We start from the raw sequence: 23,276 nt of genomic DNA on the forward strand, positions 1-23,276 counted from the left end.
TTTATTTTCAAATTTCATTGCAGGCAAACTGAATTATAGTTTTTCCAGTTATTAAAAAAAAAAAAAAATGTTACATTTCAAAATGATTTCATGTGATCTTGGCGTTTTGTTTGTGTGTGTGTGTGTTTTTTTTTTAAACTCTTTTTATTATTTATAAAGTTTTTGTATTGATATCATTTTCCTGTTCCTAGATATTTGTCAGCAAAAACAGTTGACTCCATGTACCATCATGCCTTGCGCGCCTACGTTTGCTCAGAGCAGCATGTGCTGCGCTGCTTTCCTCCAGCTATGGCTCAGTGAGGCTGCGGCTCTTCATAGTAGCGCATCGTATGAGCAGAGGCGCTCGTTGGAGCGCACTGGACCACAACGAGGAACCATCATCTTTTATTACTTATTGGAAATAATCACACTGATCGACATACCTGATTTGACATAGCGTGAATCATTTCACGCAAGGATTCTTTAAACGCATCAAGAGGATTAAATACTAACGTTACAGCGCTGACACACGTGGAGAAGTTATGTTTGTTTTTAAACCTAATCTCAATGGCAACAGCTGATGGCTTCACAGCTCCACTCATGGATCGTTTCATGGGCTATCTGGGATGGGTGGTTTCTGTCCCTGCCACCGTCCTGCTGCTGGACAAGTCGGCCGACGGGCAGTCGAGTCTCTTGGGACACTCTGGGATACACGCGTGGCCACTGACACAGATGGTCAGTGTCATATGCTGCCATATGTTTTTGAAATGGTTATGTGTCTCGGTGGATTCTGACACAAGGGAAGGGATATCTTGGAATATATTTTGGAGGCTGTGCGCAGCAGATGTCCAGTGATTTATGGATAATGCCAATACGCATCTCCTGATCCGGCAGGTATGTGGAAAAAAAATCCTTGCGACTTCAACCTTTTTGGAAGTAAAACGTTATTTATTTAAGTAACCTATACTCCACTTCTGTAAGCAATTCATGTGGTCATTTGTTTTTGGAGGCTTCAACACGTGAAGCTCAGTTAGTGCGTCCCGGTTCGGTTTTGTGAAAGGGGGTCCCAGTATAGAATAAAGTAATTTCACCTGCTGTCACTTCACAAACGAAATGATAACGTCCACTGGTGGCTGTTTTGGCCAAAGGTTCTGTCGTTATCTCCCTAACACGCCCATTTGGCCCATATCTTCACTACCAAATTGCACTTTACAACCAAATTCTTCTCTCATGACTCCTCATGATAACATTTAACAAGATGTGTTTCGACTTCGTGTCAGTGGAGAGTGTGACATAAGAGGTTCTGTCAAAAGTGTCGCTGTGCTCCACACTGAGGTTCACCTGTTCAGGGAGGGAGAATGCTGCTCCGTTATTCTCTGGGATCATTAAGTACGCATCTCTCAATCTCAGAACTGTCTTGAATGTATCATTTCAGAGGTGTGTGTATTGAGCTCTGTCACTGCCTGACATCCAGTTTCTTATACTCCAATTTTAAAATATACACCTTTTATAAGTTATACTTACCCAGGCAACGCAATGCACCTGCAGTGCCAGGTGTCCACAGTTTATACACAGAGCAGTGACCTGGTACAAGTTGTGAAAGACCAGGTGCAGCATAAATAAATGCACAGTGTGTGTACAGTGTCCATTAAAAGCAACATGTTGTCCTCCCACCTCTCCAACAGTAACTCTATTCAGATGAGAGTAAATCAGTTTGAGCTCCAAAACCTTGACCTCAGGGAAACCCACCCTGTCATTCCTGCTGGCTGCTTCTACCTGACACATGGCATGTATGAGATGTCAGATCTATGCTCTGGTTAACACTCAGAAGGAATTAGATCATCCTTTAGATGCTTCATTTTAGTGGAGCCTGCAGGTGCATGTGGTCATACAACTGGTGAATCTCATATGGCCAGGATCATGTGAAATGTGTTATTGTACCTGTTCTGCAAGTTGGCCATCTTTTACAAACGTGATGTGACATAATGGCATTGCATTCATAGTAAGTGTGTGTTCATGCAACTCAATCTGATGGAGCGTCCACCTTCTCAGAGCACCTTACTCTCTCCTCCCTCCTCAATCCCACAGACTTCCTTAGCAATAAAGAATTCCATCTATTGTTGGGTCAGGGCACAGAGCCCCACTATATGTCTGTATACAGGGCAGAGCGCAGGCCGAGCACCCCCATCCAACTCAGCACCCCCCCACACCCCCTCTATTAAAAATCTTCTCCAAACAAGACCCCCTTTCTCCACTGAAGAGGGACCCTCTGTCTAATGCCAAGTGACTCTCATGGCCAGCATTGACGGTGGGACACTTGCTTCACAAAAGGAGCTGAAGTGTCAAATAAACTCGGTCAGAGCCCCCGACACACAAGAATTCCTTTATCTGGCACCCTGGGAGGCAGACAAAGACAGACTTTGTGTCAGTGAGCAGGCCTTGACTAAACACTGGGGCTTTTTTTTTTTTCTAACTCCTCTTCTCACAACTTCTGCCTCTTCTTCCTCCTCCTCCTTTTGTCGTTTTTAAACGGCGGCGCGGGAGCATGTCTGTTGACGTGACCCCGCTCGCCCAGCATCTGTCCTGCACACCGCCAACATCACTCCTGTGCTGTGCCACAAAAAAAAAAAAAAACGCAGATACACCCATGTAAGTCCACGCGCACACACACACCCACAGCTGTCTGATAGACATCAAAGCAGGCGTAACATTTCAGTACATGTGCCTTTTTGGATACTTTTGTTTATGTCTGGACTCGTAGCTGAGAATAGTACTGCAGGAATTTTCTTTCTCACAGGATTGAATGTGCTGGCTGTGCTGTCATATGATACGCTTGTGGTGAACCACAGCAGAGAACCATATACACATCAGGGTAAGACTTAACAACCCTGCATTTACTTCACTCAACATTTCCAAAGAACTTTCTCATCACTTGCAATTTTTTAAGAGTTTCCTGTTCAGATTGACTTCCATTGTCATCAGTCGTGCACTTGTCAAGAATATAATGAGCTAATCTTGAAGTTTTGTCAGTTCTTCACAAGTTGCAGATGGTGTTTGTTAGATGATTAAGACTAGTTTCCATTACCTTAAAGCTTCACAAATCATGTAACGCGCAAACATTATTCAGACTAAACAGACACACTTGCTTTAGTTGATATAGCTCATCTTCATTGGTGTGGAAACAAGCACAAACTGCTGGAAAAGGACCACATACAGAATTGACGAAACATCGCCGCCGCAGCACTACTGAGACAGTTTAGTGGCCCTGAGTTGGAGCTCCTGGCTGGCTCCAGTGATAGGCACGTGCATCAGGCCCCCAGGCATGCTAACACTGCCCTACACAGAGAGAGCGATAGTCCCCAGCACAGTGCTTAAGGTAAACAGATAGAGTTTCTGCGGTCGAGCGTGCTAATGGTGTGTTTATGAGCTTAAGTTGAGTGGTGATTTATCATGTCCAAACTCAAGGCATTACCTCGGGTCCCCGGCCTTCATGGGAGCTCATAGGGTCGCAACACTGACTGAGCGGAGTGACCTCCTGGTGAACTACGCCTCAATGTCATGACTGTTTTTGACCAATACAGGGTTATCACAGTTATCATGCATTGATTACACCCTGTTTTGTATTAAATAGGTGCTCAGCGTTACCTCATCCTGTCTGCAGATGCAAAGCTCAAGTCACAGGAAAATATGGCTCAATCATTAGTGTCAGATAACGGTTTAATGAGTTCCATGAGAAACATCAGGCTTTGAAAAAAAAAAAAAATGCTCTTATGTATCTTTTCATATGGAGCACCGTTGACACTGTGTGTGTGTGTGTGTGTGTGTGTGTGTGTGTGTGTGTGTGTGTGTGTGTGTGTGTGTGTGTGTTTGTTTGTTTGTTTGTGTGTGTTTGTGTGTGAGTGTGAGTGTGTGCATTTCAAATGGGCTCTAAAGTTTGTCTAAACAGGAGAACTGTCATTTATTAGTAGTGCAGGAACAATGGGGAGCTTGTCTCCGGGGTGGTGGGGGCCAGAGGGGGGCCAGAGGGGGCCGGTGGAGCCAGGGGAGGGTGGCCTGAGATTGGGCAGCAGCCTCTGACCAAGAACAAGCCCCTGTCTGATGAAGAGAACTGCTGACCCTTCCTGAGTAAAATGGCACCTTTGTTTCGAGGTGTATGTGTTTGTGCCTATGTGTTTATGTGTGTCTAAAAGAGAAAAGGAGAGAGGTTTTGAAAAGCTGGGAGCACTGGATAAAATCTTTCTTCTCTCTCTCTCTCTCTCTCTCTCTCTCTCTCTCTCTCTCTCTCTCTCTCTCTCTCTCTCTCTCTCTCTCTCTCTCTCAGTGCTTTGGTGATTTTCCCTCCATTTATGATTTCTCTTAGCTTTTGTGATACATTCTCACATTATTCAGCTGTTGGGACAAAATGAAGGGCGAATTCAGTATTTACCTGACACTGTATTTTATATATATATAATGCACATCCACACGAAGCTGCAGTCTTCTGTGATGCTATGACACCAGACCACCGCTTTAGACTAATTAGCCATTTTGTGCGTTTCTCTGGCCTGTTGCCACTGTCTGTGTGGTGCTTTCTTCCTACAGGGCTACAAACAATTGTCCTCTCTATAATGATGCTCATCGGGGAGAGATGCTTTGTTTATGCATCGGGTAAAGAAAGTGAGGGGAGAAGAGAGGAGGAGAGAGGAGGAGTAAATGCTGGTGGGTAATAGCAGCAGATTGCTGATTTCCTACAGGGAAACCACAACTTAAGAGGGCAGTGTGTGTGTGTGTGTGTGTGTGTGTGTGTGTGTGTGTGTGTGTGTGTGTGTGTGTGTGTGTGTGTGTGTGTGTGTGTGTGTGTGTGTGTGTGTGTGTGTGTGTGTCTTGGGGGGGGGGGGGGGGTTATCCCAGTTTGGGAGTTATAAGGAAGTGGGAGGCTGAGAGAGACTGTGCTTTAGTGAGAGTGTGCCAGGGTGCTTCAGGGGAAGTGGTGAACATGAGTGGGGGATTCTTCAGAGTAATGCCTGTGGGTCTGACACTTAAAACCTGTCCTCTGTGATAAAGCTCCCCTCTGCACCTGGTGTGTGGATCTTTTCAACTTATATTACTGCCATACAGTCTGCCTCTCCCTATTAACATCTGCCATAATTCCTCAAACTTTAATTTTGATCCCACTATGGCTACTGTCTTCTGTCTTGTGTAAACGTCAAAGTCTGCAGGAATATACAAGATCACAGTAAGACCATAAAAAGGTGAGAAAAGGATGGGGTGGAGGACAGGCTCTTTTTCCCCAACATGCCCTTGACCTCCACCCAGTATGAGGTGAGCAAACAGTAAAAACACACAACGTGGCACAGGGGCATCTCTGTCAGCCCAGACACAGACAGACAGCACACCATTCAGACTCAGGAAGGCTGCAGACACCACCCTACCTCACTACAAGGACACTATGGATCTGAACAGGAGTGAAGAGATGCGAAGAAAATTGCTGCTGGAATACATGCAGGTTAGGAGGCTACTGTGATGGTTTCCAGTTTATTCTGTATCACTGACTTCATGTGCACAATACGGAGGCAACGCAGGACATTACTTTAAAGTTTTGCTTTTTTTTCTTCTTTTTTTTCCGCTCATGTGAAGCAGACAGGATTGGACATTCAGGTGTGTTTTTGACCTGCCTCACATGGGGGAAAAAATAACAATAAATTCCAGACATTTCTCCTTCTGTTTCCTCTCAAACTGACCTCACTTGTTCTTTTCTTGCTGTTTTGGAGGGAAAATTCCTCCCTTTGTGTTGTGCTCCCACAAATGTCACATTCCACCGAACCTGTGACCATGTTCGGCCTTTACTTTACTGGGTGTGGGTGTCCATGGCAGCCTCACTGGTCACACCTACATAAGTAAGCCATACTCATTCAGGAGTTGTTCTCTTTCTCTTTCTGTTTTTTTTTTTTTTTTTTTTTTTTTAAACCAAGTTCACTCTTTCAGTCCTCTTCCCTTTTATTTAGCTCTCAGTGAGGAGGATAAAGGAGACATTTTCAGTGTGAAGAGGAGCGTGAAATTTCCTGTGTGACCTCCCTGGGACACAGCAGACCACCAGGCTCCTCAGACGACTGTTTATGTGTGCGTTAAATCCTGAGCTTGTGCAGGAGAGCTGTGTGACTCTGACAGCTTTTAGTGCATGTCTGTTTTTATTTGGTTTGTTTAAAGGAGATTGAATGTGGCCCAGTCACAATCCTTTCCACATAAAAAGTGCAATTAAGGTTGATTGCTGAATACCTTTAAGTGTCCTGACATTTAGAGGGTACACACAAATGATCATGTCACATCGGTTGCTGAAGGTTGGATAATCTGGCTTTCTGGGGGGGTCTGTGTACTTTGCTGTCAAGCTACTGACAGACATGCTGTGGAAGTGGAAGAGCTGGCTGCCAGTGTCCCTGACCAAAGGCACAGACAAGCGAATAAGTCACAGTGCCAAAGAAATAAGAGTTCAAATGAAGGGAAGCTGTGTCAAACTCAGGCCGTCATCACATCAGCATCAGGCTGTGAAATAGAGAAAGACACTCATGCTTGTCTGTGGGCTGCTTCTCGTTGGACTTTATATCATTGTATATATGATAACAGCATTTTTTTTTTCTGGATGAAATAATGCCGTTGAAAAGTCACAGCTGTGATAAAGGCTGTCGTTGATTTTTGGAGTTTTCCTTATGCATTTCTTAGACTCTGCTGCACCCTTGTGGAGAATATATGCAACAACTTGACAATTGTTCACCGCTCTGCATGTCCTCTTTTGGCCACTTAAGATGTGTGGTGCTAATTTAAAACTTTAAGAAGGACATGGAGGATTTTTTTTTTTTCAATCGGCTATTTGTGTGTACTGCAATAACAATGTGACTGTGAAGACTGCCAGTCATCCTCAGATTTCGTTTTCCATTGTAAAAAGTATAGCAAAAAAATGAGTAAAATTTGCTTTAGTAGGCTAAATAGAAAATATGACAAAAAGTCAATGAGATTATAATCAAAATTCTATTTTTAAACAGAATTTACATTATGTTGTCCCGGTGGAATAAATAATAAAATACATAAATAAATTAAAAAAAAAATCCATGAATGAATAAACAACAGATATTTTTTTTTTAACCAAAACAGAATGTAACCATTCTTATAAGAGCTGTATATTTAACCACTTTTATATTTCAATATATCTATTGCATTTCAAAAAAAAATTATAAATAAAAAAAGTGTAGTTTACAAGTTGTTGCTATCCTCTATATACAATGGTGTAAAGTAACTATGTACCTTTACTCAAGTACTGGACATAAGTCAAATGTTGTGGTACTTGTACTTTACTTGAGTATTTTCAGCCGGTGCTACTTTCACTCCACTACATTTCAGGGAAAAATATTGTACTTTCGACTCCACATTTCTGCTCCATACTTAATATTTACAATGTTTTTTTTGACAGCTTACTTTTAACATGAAGATTTGACACAAGTCGTATAAAACAAGCTTTTAAAATACAACACAGTGTTGCATATTAACCTTTTTGGCTTCTGATGTTTCACAAAAATCAGTGTGTGGTCAGCATCAGCTCCAACAGTAAAATGCTGCTTACACACTGATGCTTCACTATTAATACTATAATGATATCAAATATGACAATATATCAGTCAGAAGGACCAAACTAATATTTTTGCTTTAATACTTTACAGCAAATACTTAAGTAGAAATTTTTCATGCAGGACGTTTACTTTCAGTTGAGTATTTTTTCATTGCTGTATTGGTATTTTTAGTTAAGTAAAAAAATCGGAATGTTTCTTTCACTACTGTCTTTATAAACCCTTACTAAACACCAATAATTAGATTAATCGGAATAGCACTGTATAATATGCACAACTTCTCACACCATTGTAAGGATGTCACAAAACAGTGTACACTAAGTTACATATTTAGGCCACATTAAATGTACGTTATCAATGTTTATCTTAACTTCTTAAGTGCATCCTTGAAATGTTTTTTTCCCTATCCTTTGTATATGCTACACAGTATAAACAGTCTAGTACTACAAACTTATATCTTTACTGCTGGGTATTGTATTTTTACGTAGATTAATTCATACAATATCCTGAAAATAGTTTTTGTTTTGTTTCCTTTGGTTGCGTAGCACTTTCCTCAGCTCACCACTAGAGGTCATAGTTGGATTCTTTCCCACAGAGACATGCTTGAAGGTCCCTTTTGTTTTTCACAGAGGCCAGTTTGTCAAGTACTGTTACTTATATTTAACATATATACATGCTATTTTTCTCAGTGGGATTCAATTTCACAAGTGTCACAGTGGATAAAGTCTAAATTATGGCAGTTATGTGCAAAGCTGATTTTCCTGTCTGCCTTTTCTGCCCTTTTCTTGACTGCATATTACAGCAGAGCTTAATTTTTTTTCTTGATGTATCCACTACATAAAGCTTAATTTTTGTGATTTTCCTGTTTTTGACATTCACCGGGGTATTTACAAATATTCTGATTAGGGTTTGTTCATGCCTTTAGATTGTCACTGTTTAAAAGCCGTAGATATTTTTAAAATCGAATACAGAAAAAAAAATTCTGGATGCATCTTCTCTATACAGTTTTCTTGATAGACTTTTTGTCAATATGTTTGACTTTTAAAGTTACAGTTAAGTTGCCATTTCAGGTACATGCAATGCATACACAACGCACTTGGGGCCTGATTTACTAAAGGATTGAGTGTGTAAAATCACGTGCAAACTTCACATCACCCGCAAAAAAATGTCCAAGCTGATCTACTAACGACGTGCAGTGAGGATTGCGTCTTTCAAATGTGCAATTTAACACACGTTGTCCACTTCGCGTGTTTGCCTGAATGCATATGTAATATTGGGCGTTTCTACTCGAACGTGCAAAATACTGGGAGGGGAAATGCAAATAGAGCAATTTAGCACCCGCAGTGATATTAACTAAACCTGAAAGTAGAAATAGTAGAAGTGATTGCGTGTGCATTTTAGTATGAAAGAAAGGCACATATTAATCAGGTGCGTAAATCTGGAGAGACGGCTGCTCTTATTAGTTTGGTGAGAAGGAGACGCAGGAAAGCAAATAATATGCTATACCAGAATAATACCCGTTTAAACATTTATGAGATGTCAGAGGCAAAAAACAACAACCCTGAATGGTGATTTACAACCCACAACAAGGAGGAGCCACGTAATACCAGCAATTAAAAAAAAAAAAAAAGTTTTACGACTCAGCACTTTCCTGCCTCTGGGTCATTCCACCGTATCGCTGCTGGGATATCCCACCCAGTCCCGTTATTCGGGTGTGCTGTCCCAGGTCCTGAATGTGTCCCGCAGAATTCACAGGTACATAAGGTTCCCGAGCACTCGCGAGGCACTGAGTGAGACTAATTCACCTGTCCATCACAGAAAGAGCTGGACCAGCTACTCAAGTGTTTGTTAGAAGCATCTCACCGTCCCTCCTGTTTTATTGCCGACGTTTCATTATTAAGCCGTTTTTTTTTCTCCACCTTTTTCTTTTTCCCACGGCATTAACTTCCTTGCTGATAATCTCCTATAGAGCGTTTTGTTCTTGTTATTTTTATATTTCTTAATTTCAGTGGGATCAGATTTCCTTTTCCTTTTGCTGAACGCCTGGAATCACTTTAACACATGCAAACCCCTCATTTGAATACAGCGATTTGCACCTGATATCAGTGGCGCAAATACTCTTAGTAAATCACCCGCAAAACGGGTGCAAAATAAATGTGCAAACTTTTGGAAAAAACACGCAATTTAGTACCCTTTATTTAGTAAATCAGGCCAAGTGTTCAAAAGGCTAGTCTTATTTTTGACCACTAGATGGCAATGTGGTCACATGAACGATGGCTACACCTCTGGAAAGTAGACTCTACTTTGCATGTCGCAGTAACCCTGTGATCTATGGAGTAATGGATGTAGATTGGCATTATTATCTTCTTATTGCCCCTCATTCTAGCTCATCTCCCTTTGAAGATCAAAGTGACCGTATGCCTCTGTGTGTACCGACGCTGATAAAACCAGAGTGAACTTCAATAAAACCAACTGTTCACTTTGTACATCTGTCTCTCCTGACCCTTTCCCACCCTTACAGCTTGAAATGCTGTTGATCCAGGAGAGTCAATTGTGCAGCATTTTATGATGATTGCTCAAAAAAAGTCTGAATAATCTGAATAATTTCAGCGAAATCTGGGATGTAATTTTGGATTTTTCATTGTCTGACTACAAGAAAAAAGAGAAGGGCTAATTGGTTGGGTGTTTTTTTTTTATTTTTTTTTACTCGTGATGCAGATAGAGCAAGCACTAAGAACTCACTTCAGTCCTTCAGCTCTGTTGGCATCACTCCATCTCTGTGAACTTCAGACATTGCAGAACTCAGAATGAATGAAAGAGAGATACGGGTGACATGGTTAAATAACGGGTGGGGCGGTATATTATTGGGTGACAGCAATAGCACGAGTACAATGCCACTTCAGTAACATTTCAGTTCCCACCAGTGTCCTCTAATTTTGTCTCACTGAACCATTTCAGGTATATGTTTGACAAATCATGTCCAGGTCACAGTGGTGGTTCACACATTTAAATTGTGTGTCGTTGAATTTACAAAACTGACAAAAACAAACGTTTCCCATTGCAAATACATCTCCTCATAAGAGCTGCGTTGCTCATTTTTGAAGGCCCGGCCTTTCGTTTCCTCTCAGCGTGTACACTACATTGTTGAATGTTGACCAATTCACTTTCAACAAATCAGATTAAAGAGTATGTAGTTATTCAGGTTTTTGCCAGTTGGAGATTATGGTTAAGAGTGTCATGGGAAAAAGTTGGAATCATAAGTGAATCGTTGTGTAACTTTGCGCACATGCAGTGTGTTTGATATAAAGTCCAAGCATCCATGCTGTACTTCATGTGTGCACATGTGCAGTAAGGCATTCACTGGTATAGTTCATTTGTGTATGAGCGCAGTGTATGTGTATGCACTTATGTATGTATGCATAGCTGCACCTCTTGCACTGCACAAGTGTATGTCAGGTTGTCCATAATCTACAGCTAATTAGATTCCTCCTTTAAATGTGTTCCTCGGGGGACGTCAGCCTCCTGGAAGAGCTGTACTATGAAGTTGAGTGCACAAAGAGGCATGCATAGCCTTCTGCATAACCTTAGTAATATTCCATACGAAGTTCCTCCGGATCCCTCTTCTCGGATCCTGTTTGCTTTCTTACCAAAGCCAAAATATATTTTCAATCTGTGGGTTTGTCAGAGCTGTTAGCCACAGCTATCGGCTCCTTTTCTTCTTTTTTTCCCCCCCCTTTTATTTCCGTTTATTTATAGTGAAAGTGCAAGCTTGCACTGCCCACAGTTTTCTTTCATGGTTTTGTGGAGAGCTTGTTGTCATTAGCACCTGCTTCAAAAGTCATTCCTTTTAGTTAGACAATAGCTAATCCACAATAGAAGTGAACGGTTGCAACACTGCTCCCAGCTGCTTATCTTTGCCATCTCTTCTCAGGCCTCCAAAATTACTCATCTCTTTATGATAATCGATCATTGGAATCCTTCAGCGGCTTTTCGTAACAGCTACCGCAGGTTGGCTGAGCTGAGAACCTGACCAGGCGTGTTCAGAACAGCCAGGCAGGTACTGTAAAAGCTCATTTGCCTTCATGGAAGAGATCCATGTTTTGCTCCGAGCTGTTTATTGCAGACAATATGTTCAGGAATGGCACAGTGGCCAGAGTGAGTGAGTAAGGTAGAGCTCAAGATACAGAGGAGGAAGTCTGTAGTTAGTTTGAAGTCATCTGTCTGGTCAATAGCTCAGGTAAACCTCCGTCTACTGTTTAAGTTAATCATTAATGCTGGAGTTCACTGTCTTTCTGTACTTTGTAGACAGGCGAGGCTTGAGGAAAACATTTGTTCATTCGCGTCTTTTTTTTCCTCATTTTTAACCTCAGAATGCTTCATCTGACTCTTGCATTGCATTAAGTACATTTTGCAGCTGGGCAATAAAGCATTACATGGAGAGCCTTTCCCTGTAACTATTTATTATTGCTCTGTGTCTTTGCTCCCCCGTAGTAGATCTTAACAGGGTGTTGTTAGCAGCAGCAGCTCCTTTACAGGCCTTTCTTTAGTGTACGTAGTACGCTTTTTCCTCTTTCAACCGGGTCACCTCCACAGAAACACGAGGCCTCCGTGGGTAACACTGGCAATACTCCAATTAAAAACCAGGGGAAAGCCTACTTCTTGCCATTCCGCTGCTACTCCTAATGGGTGCTGCGGCTCTCAACCAGCAGCAGCCTAAATGTGGTGCACGTGTGTTGGGACGTAAACAGCTGTAGAGAGAGAGTCTGGTGCTCGACTTGTAGCTGTAGTTGGAGTAGACACATGTGCACGCAGACGCCGACCTATACACACACACACACGCACGCACGCACGCACACACACACACGAGGAGCACGTTAGCGGTGATGCATGGCCGTGGTGAGCTTGGTTTTCAGCGTGGTGTAAGGAGAGGAGTTTGTGTGAGGTGGGTACACATGTTTGTGTGTGTTACTCCGTTCGTTTACAAAGCCAGCACTACACTGTAAACTCTGCCAGTCTCTTCCAGACATCAGTCTTTCCCTCTCTCTGTCACACATGCACACTCTGACACACACACACACACACACACACACACACTTGCCTACGCACCTTCTCAGTTAATCCCCAAGTCCATACAAGCTGCAACTTGAAATCCAAACCCTGTGTGCCACAATGTGTGTATATGAAAACAGGTAATCCACCTCCAAATATAATTACAACTGTGACATTTCTATACTGTTTTAATTCATCTACTCTTGTGTGTCTAGTAAAGTCAGGGAGGTATGTGGAAGTATTGATGTCAAAGTCAATGGTCTTAATGTTTACTGTTACTCAGAGGCTTGACAGAGAGCCCGGTGGCCTCGATGACAGGTCAAAGGTCACCTAGGTGAGACTGGACTTCTCTAGCCCTCCCAGAACTGTGGCGCCATGCAACAGACCAACTGGCCTGAGCTCTAGTGGGCCGGGTCCGGTCGAAACGGGGAGGAGAGGCAGATTGCGAAAACATTTTGGAAAAAGTGAGTGAGGTGGTCGGGGACCTGGTGGTTACAGATGGCGAGCTTTCCTCCTGCCAGCTGCCAGCTTATCGACTTTAACGATGTGAGTGAGCGATGGCCAGTCCCTCTGCCCCCTGGGTCTCTGTGTCCTTCATGCCCGCCAAGGCAACAAGAATGGCAGCAGCACACCAATAAAGCCCCACATGGTACTGATTGAGAGGCATTAAAGTTCCTCTCTCACTCACTCACTCACTCACTCAAGTTCACTCATTCACTGAATCTTGGAGATCAAAGAAATTGGATCAGCCCAGTACATTTGATAGACTTTATGCCAAAAATATCTTGCTTACTCAAGTTGCTTTTGTGTAGAGTTCTTCAATCACCGAAATACAGGTTTGTGAAGGTAATATAAACACCTTCCGAGAGCTGAACCGCTTTTCCGATCAACAGTTCCTAAGATTCAAACATGACCTTTTCTTTTTCCATGTTTTTTACTGGTAAAACCTTTGGTGCGGGGCACTGCAGGGCATAATCATTTGCCACTCCTACTGTAATTTCCAACCTACTTTTCCTATCACCCCCCCACCCCACCCCACGTTCAACACTTCTTGACTGAGCTGTTGTGGAGGGAGCTCCAGGGGCAGCATTCATTTAGGAGTCCGATATAAACAGGCATTAAAAAGCAGCGTGGTCTTAATTAGCTGAAGCCGCTCATATGTTTGGTGTGATTGTGTAATTGTGTAATGTTTATATTTCAGGTTGAGCGAGTGAGTGAGTGAGTGAGTGAGTGAGTGAGGGAACGAGTGAGTGAGTGAGTGAGTGAGTGAGTGAGTGAGTGAGTGAGTGCATGCTGTATCACGCCACAGTGCTAATCACATTTTATTGCCCAATGCAATGTTTTAACAATGCTGAAGTGAGATGAGCAGAGAACGTTCACACGCCTGTCACAGTGAAATGACCGATAACTGTTAATGTCACCAAAACACAGCTTTTGTAGCACCTATGTGTACCTCATGTTACTTTGTGCAACATCACTTTTACATCTCAAAAACACGTTTGACATGAGAAACAAGTCTGCACAGATTTGTATTTCCTTACAAACGTGGTTTTAATATTCAGTTTTTTTTGTGAAAGGCAACATAAAAAACATGAACTGCCAGTTCATGTTTCTGAGGAAATGTGTTGCTCATCGAGGCTTCTTCGTGCTCACCACGATATCAAGCATTCTGCAGCGATTATGAAACAAACATAACTGTCTAGCTCCTCTTCTGCAAAACTACCTACCTGTTTAATGTACAGTAAAGCAATGACATTTGGCCATGTCATAAAGGAGCTACAAGAGCCATAAAAACACCTTACGATGTCTGGGTTTCTGTAGCCAGGCTATTAAGCTGTAAAGCCCTATTGTAAAAATCTAGATTGAACCGATATAGTTGAGGAGAGTGCAGCAGAGATGAAAAGGGCCTCCCTCAGCCATACTTTCATAAACCTACTGTGGGCTTGGTTTTTACCGGTAAGCACACGGGAAAATTCTTTGAATTCCCCGGCCTCACACCCTCACTCTACTTTTGCCGCCTGGCAGCCAATACTTCTGGCTAGATGGGCTTGTTTTTAGCACGTTTGACGTCACGGAGACTTCAATTAGTTCCTCAAATGAGCGAGATGTTGCTTCGCCCCCCCCCCCCCACCCTCAGTTTAAAAAAAAAGAAGAAAAAAAAGAAATTTTACTTTATAGTTTGCACATTGGACTGAATCTGTAGATAAAGAAAGAGCGGTACTTTAAACCTTGCGCACACACACTTGCACGTAGACACACACATATATTCAGCTCCTGTGTAGGTGGGCCAGATCACACTCTGACCATACTGGAAGCCCTCCACAAGTTTGGACGCACCGCTCCTCCACCTTTTCCTTTGTCCCTCATCTCCTCTATCTATCTTTCTATAATTGTGTCCCAGACCCAGACATGTTCATAAATAAACAGGGTCTCTCTCTCCTCAACCAGACCCAAGCCATGTTTATGTTCAGGCCTGTGTTGGGGGGCCATCTGGACCACTGGGCCAGCCTCACCACCTTTCTCTGAGCTCAGGTGGAATCAAGATGTGCCACCAGCATCTGCTTCACGGACTAACCCAGGCTTCAAACTTAACCAGTTTGTCTATGGAGATATGTTTTTCTAAAGTTTTATTGAATGTTAAACAACCCTTGACTTGGGTTCCTCACATTTTAGTTTTAATATAGTCTTACAAACAAAAGGGATAAAGAGCCAGATCCTGTTTAGGAGTGTTTGAAGTTATCTGCATCCTGTACTTGTTAATTTTGTTACATTTTCTGTTACTGTAACATGCTTTTCCTCCTTTTTTCAAGATGCACATGGTGCCCAAACTTATTTTCGTTCATAATTACACCAGAACACAAACTGTACTTTTCAGTCAGGACAGCGTAATCTTCCAGTTCCAGCTGTACTCTTATGCAAGCAGTTTAAGAAAGTGCGAGAGATTTTTCAAGACAGACAGTAGAGGAGATTTTTGGTTTATTTACATTAGCTGGATGTGGTCTCCTGGTCTTCATTTCATTTGGTCCGGGAGCCAGGCTATTAAAACTAATGAACACTTATTACCCCGAGTTGGATCCTGAGCTCTTTGCTAAACATCCCTTCTGTAGCTGTTTGTTTTACTTGTACCTGATTATTCAAACAGAGCAGTAAAACACATGGCGGAGTCTTTGCCTCTGGTCTTTACAGGTAGTCTCATAAATAGTCTGATCTATATGTGATTGGACAGCCAGGGATTTTATAGCAAACATGGGTGGGCTTCACTTTTCTTAACTAATCATCCTGGACTGAGCCCAGCATTTTTAATGCAAGTACTGCACAACCTAATGTCCTGTGTGTTGGATTATCAGTATACAGGAACCCATGCATTGTCATCGCTGGAAAATAAAACTGTTTAATGCTCAACACATTTCAGCTTTTATTAACTTTTTATGTCCCTTGTCTTGTTGAGAGCAATGACACATTTTCTTGGTGTGCTCTCATTGAGACATCTGCTTTGCAAATGTGAGAGCAAAAGGAGCCTCGGATTCATCAGAACCCAATAAAGCTGTGTCCACACTTATATTTTCATTTTTAAACAGTGTTTTAAAATTAAACCGATCTCTATCCACAGCATCATTTTACATTTCAGAAATAATATCTGTCCATTGTAAAACACCTAAATACACATAATCATTCACTTACACTGAGCACGACACCCAAAAACAGTCACTCCATAGGGCATTTGCCGCAATCTACATAAAAGCCAGAAGCATGGGCAACAAGGTCATCAATGCCTGTAATTCATAACCCATGTTGAATTAATCACTGATAGTTAAGACTGATCTTGTTTGTTTTCTTCAGGTCACGTAATTGGGGCGTAACGATTCAGAAAAGGACACGTTGTGACTTATAAGATCCCAACAGGAAGCGAATGTGAGTGTCTGTGTCATTGTTTCCACAATCCCAGAGTTTTCAAACTAAAATGTGGTCAGCAGCATTTTCAAAGATATCCGTTTTGTGGGTTCAAAGATGCCAAAGTAGTGTGGAGGCTAGACACAAATGTAGTTTGTTATGCATTTTAAAATGAAAACATATTAATGTGTGGATGTAGCTTAACACATTTTTAGGTATTGTGATGTTTAATGCCGCTGACAAGTATTACATTTTTGAGAATTGCATTCTAAAAGTGGGCTACATTTAGTATCCAAGAGCAACGTGTTGCACATGCCTCTTCCTGATAATCGGTTTTGCAAGTTTGTATTTTGGAAGAAGCTCACCATTTCTTGTTTAGAGCATAAAATCTGCCAACAGTTTCTCCTTGCGGCCTTTTTTGTTTGTTGTTTTCATTGTTTCAACACCAGCAGGATTTGCTTGCTTGATGGCTTTATAATTGTTTGCTGATCGCCAGGTGTCAGATTGAAGATTATAGCGACAACTGACAGATGCACTTGAGTGGCTTCATAAAGTGTGTGTTCATGTCTGTGTGTGTGTTTGTGCGCGTGTGTGTGTGTGTGTGTGTGTGAGTGTACACGACAGCTTCAATGTGTCAGTGCAGATCAACCAGTGGCAGTAGAGAGAACGACAGAGTTAGTGAGTGACACATGCAAGTGTGTATTTCTCTCTCCTCGCTGCGACCTTTGTGCTGCATAAATCAGCCTGAACAGCTCAGCTAATGTTGAGGGAAGGAAAGAGCCCTTTCTTCTGACTCCTCTCCCGACACTTGTGGTTTTTAATATGATACGTGCATACGGAAAGCATGGTCAAATAAACAGCGTGTAAAGTTTCCCGTGTCTGTACCAATCTGTCAAAGCGAGATGGAGCTCGACTTTCATCACCCTCCTTCCTTCGCTGCATCGCCCTCGCCCAACCCCTCCCACTACCCTGCAGCCCCTGTCATCTCCAGGTGGAATTTCCCTAGAGTGAGAGTTGGCTATTTCTACTTGTTTTAATGTAATTAAATAATGTGAGAAGGCATGCTGTGGCTCCTTTGTTTGTCAAATACAAGATAAATGAAATGTGCACCTTTCAGAGAGATAGGGTACAGATTAAAGGAATGGAGAGTGAGACCGAACAGAGTGATAAGCCTGAAAATGAGAGACAGATAGAGGAAAGGACAGACTGAAAAAAAAAGAAAAGAAATCTTTCCTGTCTGCTTTTCTGTGAGTGACATTATGTGCACCCCGGAGGAGGAAGCATATGAGGCTTTTTTTTCTTGCTGAAACTTTATATAGTGAAACTAAAAGGGAGGGCTTCATGGGCTGCAACGTCCAGGTCAAACCAATAGTTCTAACGCTCTTGTATTACATTTCACCGTACATGCTATCATTGTAAAAATCTGTAATTAAATATAGAACACAAGGCACCACACCTATAAGTCTAGCACGATTATAAAGGCCTGTGTTGGCTTGATACTTGGACTCCACCTACGTCAGTGGCGCGGCTGGCACTCTGTGACTTTGTGTGTGTGTGTGTGTGTGTGTATGTGTACTTGCAGGGTATACACTATATCAGTCCCTGTTGTACTTAGTCATTCTCCAGCTTTGCTCTAAAGATTTTAGAGATCTCACAACAGCACGGAACCTTCTTTTACAACCATACTTTCCTTGTTTGTACTGAAAATCATAGTCCACACTGGCAACCCAGCAAACAATGGAAAGAACAGATTAGAACATTACAGCATAATGTGACGACAAAATATTTAGTACACGAAAGGGCCCTGGGCAGCTGTGTGAAGTAACATAAAGAGAGCAGGAGAGATGTGGGCCAAGCATTGTGAGAGAACATGGAGGACAGCCCTATGGAAAAAGTTCTGGGTCCTCAGAGTGTCTTAACTATAGCTACTGGAGGAGGAAATACTGAATCCTCGCTGCAGGGGCCTTCCTCTGTTCTCTCTTGGAGAGAGGGTGCCTCCAAAGTGCCTGATAGCGCACGTTTGTCTTGGATGCCTCACAAAGTCTTTCCTCCTTCTCCCCACACATCTGAAGATGTATTTTTATCGCAGAACAGATGACAGGGGTAATCCTTTGGTGTCTTGCCACCCCCAACTGACCGTTTACTTCCTCTTTTTGTTTTGCTTTCCCTCTCTTTCTTTACCCCCTCTTATTAGCTAATCCCTCCTCGCATAGAACGGTCAATTAAGAGGCTTAGCTGATAGAAAACGAGACCATTTTGGATGGATGGAATGTGTGAAAATTCAGTGAAAAGGGGGGTTGTGACTGGCCCTCCAACCACAGAAAAGAGGGAAAGTGAGCTTTTTGGTGGGATTCATTTGCTAAAGGATAGTCTTTGTCGCCTCTGAGAGTCACGAAACAGACCGCTGAATAGTGGAACAAAATGCTGTCGGGAAATCTCACGTCCCCGATTTGTTTTGTTACACAAGTGGTTTAGATCAGGGATTTTGGACGTCATGACCAGACACTTTTGTAACTGTAGCATTGCACTGCATTGACCTTAGCATTCCTGACCTTTGTCCTGGATGCAGGAAAAAAAACATTTGCACGGAGGTGTCTTGCACAGCAAATACACACATACATGCACAGTTCCTGATCTGCTTACTAAGATTAGACACAAATGACCAGGATTATGACGCTGAAAAAAAAGCGTTGTTTAATATCCATAGAATTATGGTTTTAAAGCTTAAGGCCATTTGTCTCGTTCAGGAAAATATATTTCACAAGACTTGCGTGACCAGTACAATCTCTGTTTTCCATCAGCTCTGAACTACAACTAAGTTTGAGAAATAAATGTCCCTGCAAACAAGTTACTATTAAGGGTATACGATTTCAAGACATTGTTTAGAATAACATTGTATATATATTTCATAGACCCTCAAATGTTGGCCAAAGTCAATAATTTTCTGTGTCTTGGTTTCACTATCATACAAGCATACAGAGCTATATATGACAACAGTAATGATTTTTTTCTTATCCTTACCAAGCTAAGGAATTCATAGATAGCACACACTTTTCAGCAGTGCATGTACATCTAATCCACCTTTAATCAAATGAGTGGTAGGCCATTACTGCTGTGAAGTTTGAGATTCAGCTGGGGGTGAAAGAAATGCTCTCTGTGTACAAAACATAAACGAGATGTGCTTTGGAACAGATTTGGTGCTGTGCTGCTTGGGGAGGAGAGGAGAGGAGAGGAGAAGAGAAGAGAAGAGAAGAGAAGAGAAGAGAAGAGAAGAGAAGAGAAGAGAAGAGAAGAGAAGAGAAGAGAAGAGAAGAGAAGAGAAGAGAAGAGAAGAGAAGAGAAGAGAAGAGAAGAGAAGAGAAAGGTTAGGTGAGGTGAGGAGAGGTGAGGAAAGGTGAGGAGAGGTGAGGAGAGGAGAGGAGAGGGAAAGGTGGGGGTAATTGCCACATTAAGGGGAAGGAATTCAAAATATATTTAATCTCCCAATCCCTTTCACCCCCCAAGAGGTTTACAGTGAGCGTGCTCTGTCTTGTTATGAGACACAAGCTGAGTACAGAGAGAGCAAAATGGAGACGGGGAAGAAAGAGGGTGAGGTTCTGATCAAGGTAATCGACTGGCTTCAACCCAGGATGAACTTTAGTAGTAAGGTTCACACAGAAGCGGCAACTTTATATGCAAAAACTGTGTAACCATTTCTGAGTTGGTTGTTCTATATTTACATGTGTGAAGTAGCACTGACGACCTTTGCTGCCAAAGCCAGATTTACATTTACTCTTCTCTGCCACTACCTTTCCCACAGTGCTTCACTCCGTAGTTGAACAGTGCCATCAAGACATAGGAGCATGTTTTGACCCTCTCCCAGCACATTACACCAGCTAATTGCACTGTCTGGCATATCTACAAGAAAAGGAATGTAAGAAGTGGAGGGAGTGTGGGCATCAATAAAAACAGCTGTTGTTTCTTGTGGTTGGACTCAAAACCTTCAGAATCCGAGATCAGACAGGATCACTGAACGCTTTCTGGAACACAAATTCTCCCTTGTAATCCATTTTTCCATTACGTAGAGACTTGCTGAATAAGTAACCGGAGTCACTTCATCCTGTTCTTTCTCTGAAAATAGCTTCAGGTGAGTGGATCGCCCAAAGGCCGCGGTGGGGCTGTGTCAGCTTGTGAGGTGCAGAAGCAAGGTTAAAGGCCTGCTGGATTTCATTGTGTGTCATTGTGTGGTTTGGGCGGTCACTAGGACATATGGTGTGGCGTATTTTATAATGTAATCATTCCTCCTCCTGCAACAACACTGTTAACACTTTCTGCATGCTGGGGCAAGAATTCAGTCAAGGGCCCTGCTGACCCAGACACAGCAGAGCATAAACAATGGAGCTAAGGCCCTGGCAACACACATGGCACACACACTACCCCACACATCATTTGTCATTACCCAAAAGCTGCTTTGTACAGCCGGTCTCTGCAGTTGTCCTTTTATTTCTCCGTTTTTATTTTATTTTTTATAATTACTTCAAACTTGGGTCAATGTGCATGCATGTCGGCCCTTTCCAGTGGTTTTATTAGCGCGATGTGTTTACTTGGTCAGATGTAAACTGGTTTTCTGAGGTGACTCATCTTCCGCTGTCGAGGTGGGACTGAGGTCAGCTGGAGTTCTTTCATCCCGCGGCAGTTTAAGTGATATTGATCTGGCTTTCAGGCAGTAAAAGTAATTAAGACAGTTGCACAAGCCTATAATTATGGCCTCTTTCCTTGAGTCACACATGTATATGTCGTTCACACCAGTTATAAATCTCTCTGAACTGTAAAGTGGACAAAACATTGAAAAAAGAGAACAAAACAAGCCTCTTGCCTATTGCACTTAGCCCGATGTCATTTAATGATCTGCCCTCTGTTTGAAAAATGCTTCCTGTAGAAACGAAGAAATGTCACCAAACCTTCTGCTGTGGCACCAGAGGATTAACAGCATGATTGAATGGGATTGTCTTTGCTGTATGCCCCCAACTCATTAGGGATACACCAGCCTAGATTTCATGGTGCTGACAGGCTGATTCGTTGTGATGGGTTTCCCTGTGCGTGGACATGCCATCCTATCGGCTGCCGGGTGAACACTGCGTTCTGTGTTGATGGCGATGGCAGGCGCACAGATCACGTTTCCAGCAGAAGCAGGAAGTGAGAATTGGAGGGTTCCTGCTACCAGGCCCCTTCTTTCCTCCCAGTCCTATACGGAGCCAAACTGAAACCATGTGTGTTCTCACCCTGTGGACCTCTGCACACAGCCAGCCTGGCTGCCCGGCTGGCTGGCTGGTAAGTGATGTGGTCTTCCTCACAACATGTGATCTCAGGAAACATTCAGCCCCTCCTTCTCACCATTGTTATTTGAATCCCCCCTCTGTGTAACTCCTAGAGGGTCTCTCGGGGGAAGTGGTAAGTGATTCCTCTCTGTGTCCGGACTCTGAAGCTACACCCCTCCCTTTTCAAGCTTTCATTCAAGGTTAGGCACACGATGGATGTGATTGGGGAAGTACAGTAGTCTGTCCCCAGGCCCAAAGGTCATTTCCTGCTGCCACGGGTTAACTAGGAGCAGATTAAGAAAAATGGCTTAAACTCACAATGACAATGGAGGACCTAAGGCACTGATAATTTGTTTAACAGTAATCACATAAACCGATTAGTTGTTTTGGCTAGAAATAAAACAGGTGGGAAAAATTTACACAATTTGAAAACTTTTTTTTTTTTTTTTTTGGTGAGAAAAATAATTTTATGATACTCATTAATTTCTCCTCCAAGTTGGTTGAAGGTCCAATATCTCAACAACAACAAAAAAATCTTCTGACACAACTTTCAAGTAATAACCACTTCTGACTTTTAAGATTAAAGATCTCTATCTCTCAAAGTCCCATATAGATTCAGTCATCTATTTCAGCACAAACATGCTATATTTCTACTGGTGACCGTGTCTTCACTGAAGCTTCTTCTAAGCATTACAACTGTGTACAGTGTCATCACTCTCAATATTTTAGTCAGTGGTGACATGCTCAGACATGGGAATCCCGCTGAGCTTAGGTGCTTATGTTGATGGAAAGTGAGGCTGTATGAGGCTGATTAGGAAAAATACCTGTCTCTTCTCTCAATCCTTCCAATTCAAAACGGCTGTTTACAGAAAACACCGACTGATGAAGGGATAATCTGTCAAAAATATACAGTATGTACCACGTCTTTCTTTGTCTCTCTTTTTCTTACTGACTTCTGTTGCTCTTACATTTTCAGAAAGAAAAATCCCATTTAACCCATGCATGGAGCTGTCTATTCTTGCAAAATCAAATTTAGAAACGCTTAAAAAATGTGTGTATTGGGGCTGCTGTGTTGCCATTCCTGCTGCTCCTGTCAAGCTGTCTGAGAGATTGTTCGGGCCTTGCTCTTGCCTCGTTCCTCTCTTCTGTCTAATGTAACAGTCAGCTTCGACCCACCTCCCGCCACGCATTCTTTTCTATTGAGACATGTATTGTAGGGACACCTGTGGGCTGCCATTTCCATTGAGGGGGGTTGAGGGATGGGGGTGTGGCAGCATTGCTAGCTTTTAATCGAGACACGTTGACTAATCGCCTAAGGATTAGGCTTTTTGACATGGCCTCTTTCATTCTCATACTCCATATAGTGCAAAGACTCTACGTGGAGATGCAGAGGGAGGATTTTTTGGGGGGGGTACAGGTGGCATACTGTACCTTGGTGAGTTTTGTTTGATCATGCCTGAGCCCT

At 42.5% G+C, this 23,276-nt stretch overlaps 1 long non-coding RNA gene across 3 annotated transcripts in view; it reads left to right on the top strand.

Annotated features, from left to right (window-relative positions):
- Positions 1–356: 356 nt before the first annotated feature.
- Positions 357–23,276, top strand: part of LOC138623368 (uncharacterized) — a 51,919-nt gene continuing 28,999 nt past the window's right edge. For 2 of the 3 annotated variants that reach the window (XR_011311074.1, XR_011311076.1), the window contains exons 1-2: positions 357–873; positions 16,464–16,535. This is a non-coding gene — a long non-coding RNA (uncharacterized lncRNA). The remainder of the gene's footprint in view (positions 874–16,463; positions 16,536–23,276) is intronic. The other variant, XR_011311075.1, reaches the window with a different exon arrangement.

The sequence above is a fragment of the Brachyistius frenatus genome, unplaced genomic scaffold, assembly GCF_029030835.1.
Source record: "Brachyistius frenatus isolate BFR_SWC_R1_liver_20210118 unplaced genomic scaffold, ASM2903083v1 Contig_43, whole genome shotgun sequence".
Classification (NCBI taxonomy): domain Eukaryota; kingdom Metazoa; phylum Chordata; class Actinopteri; family Embiotocidae; genus Brachyistius; species Brachyistius frenatus.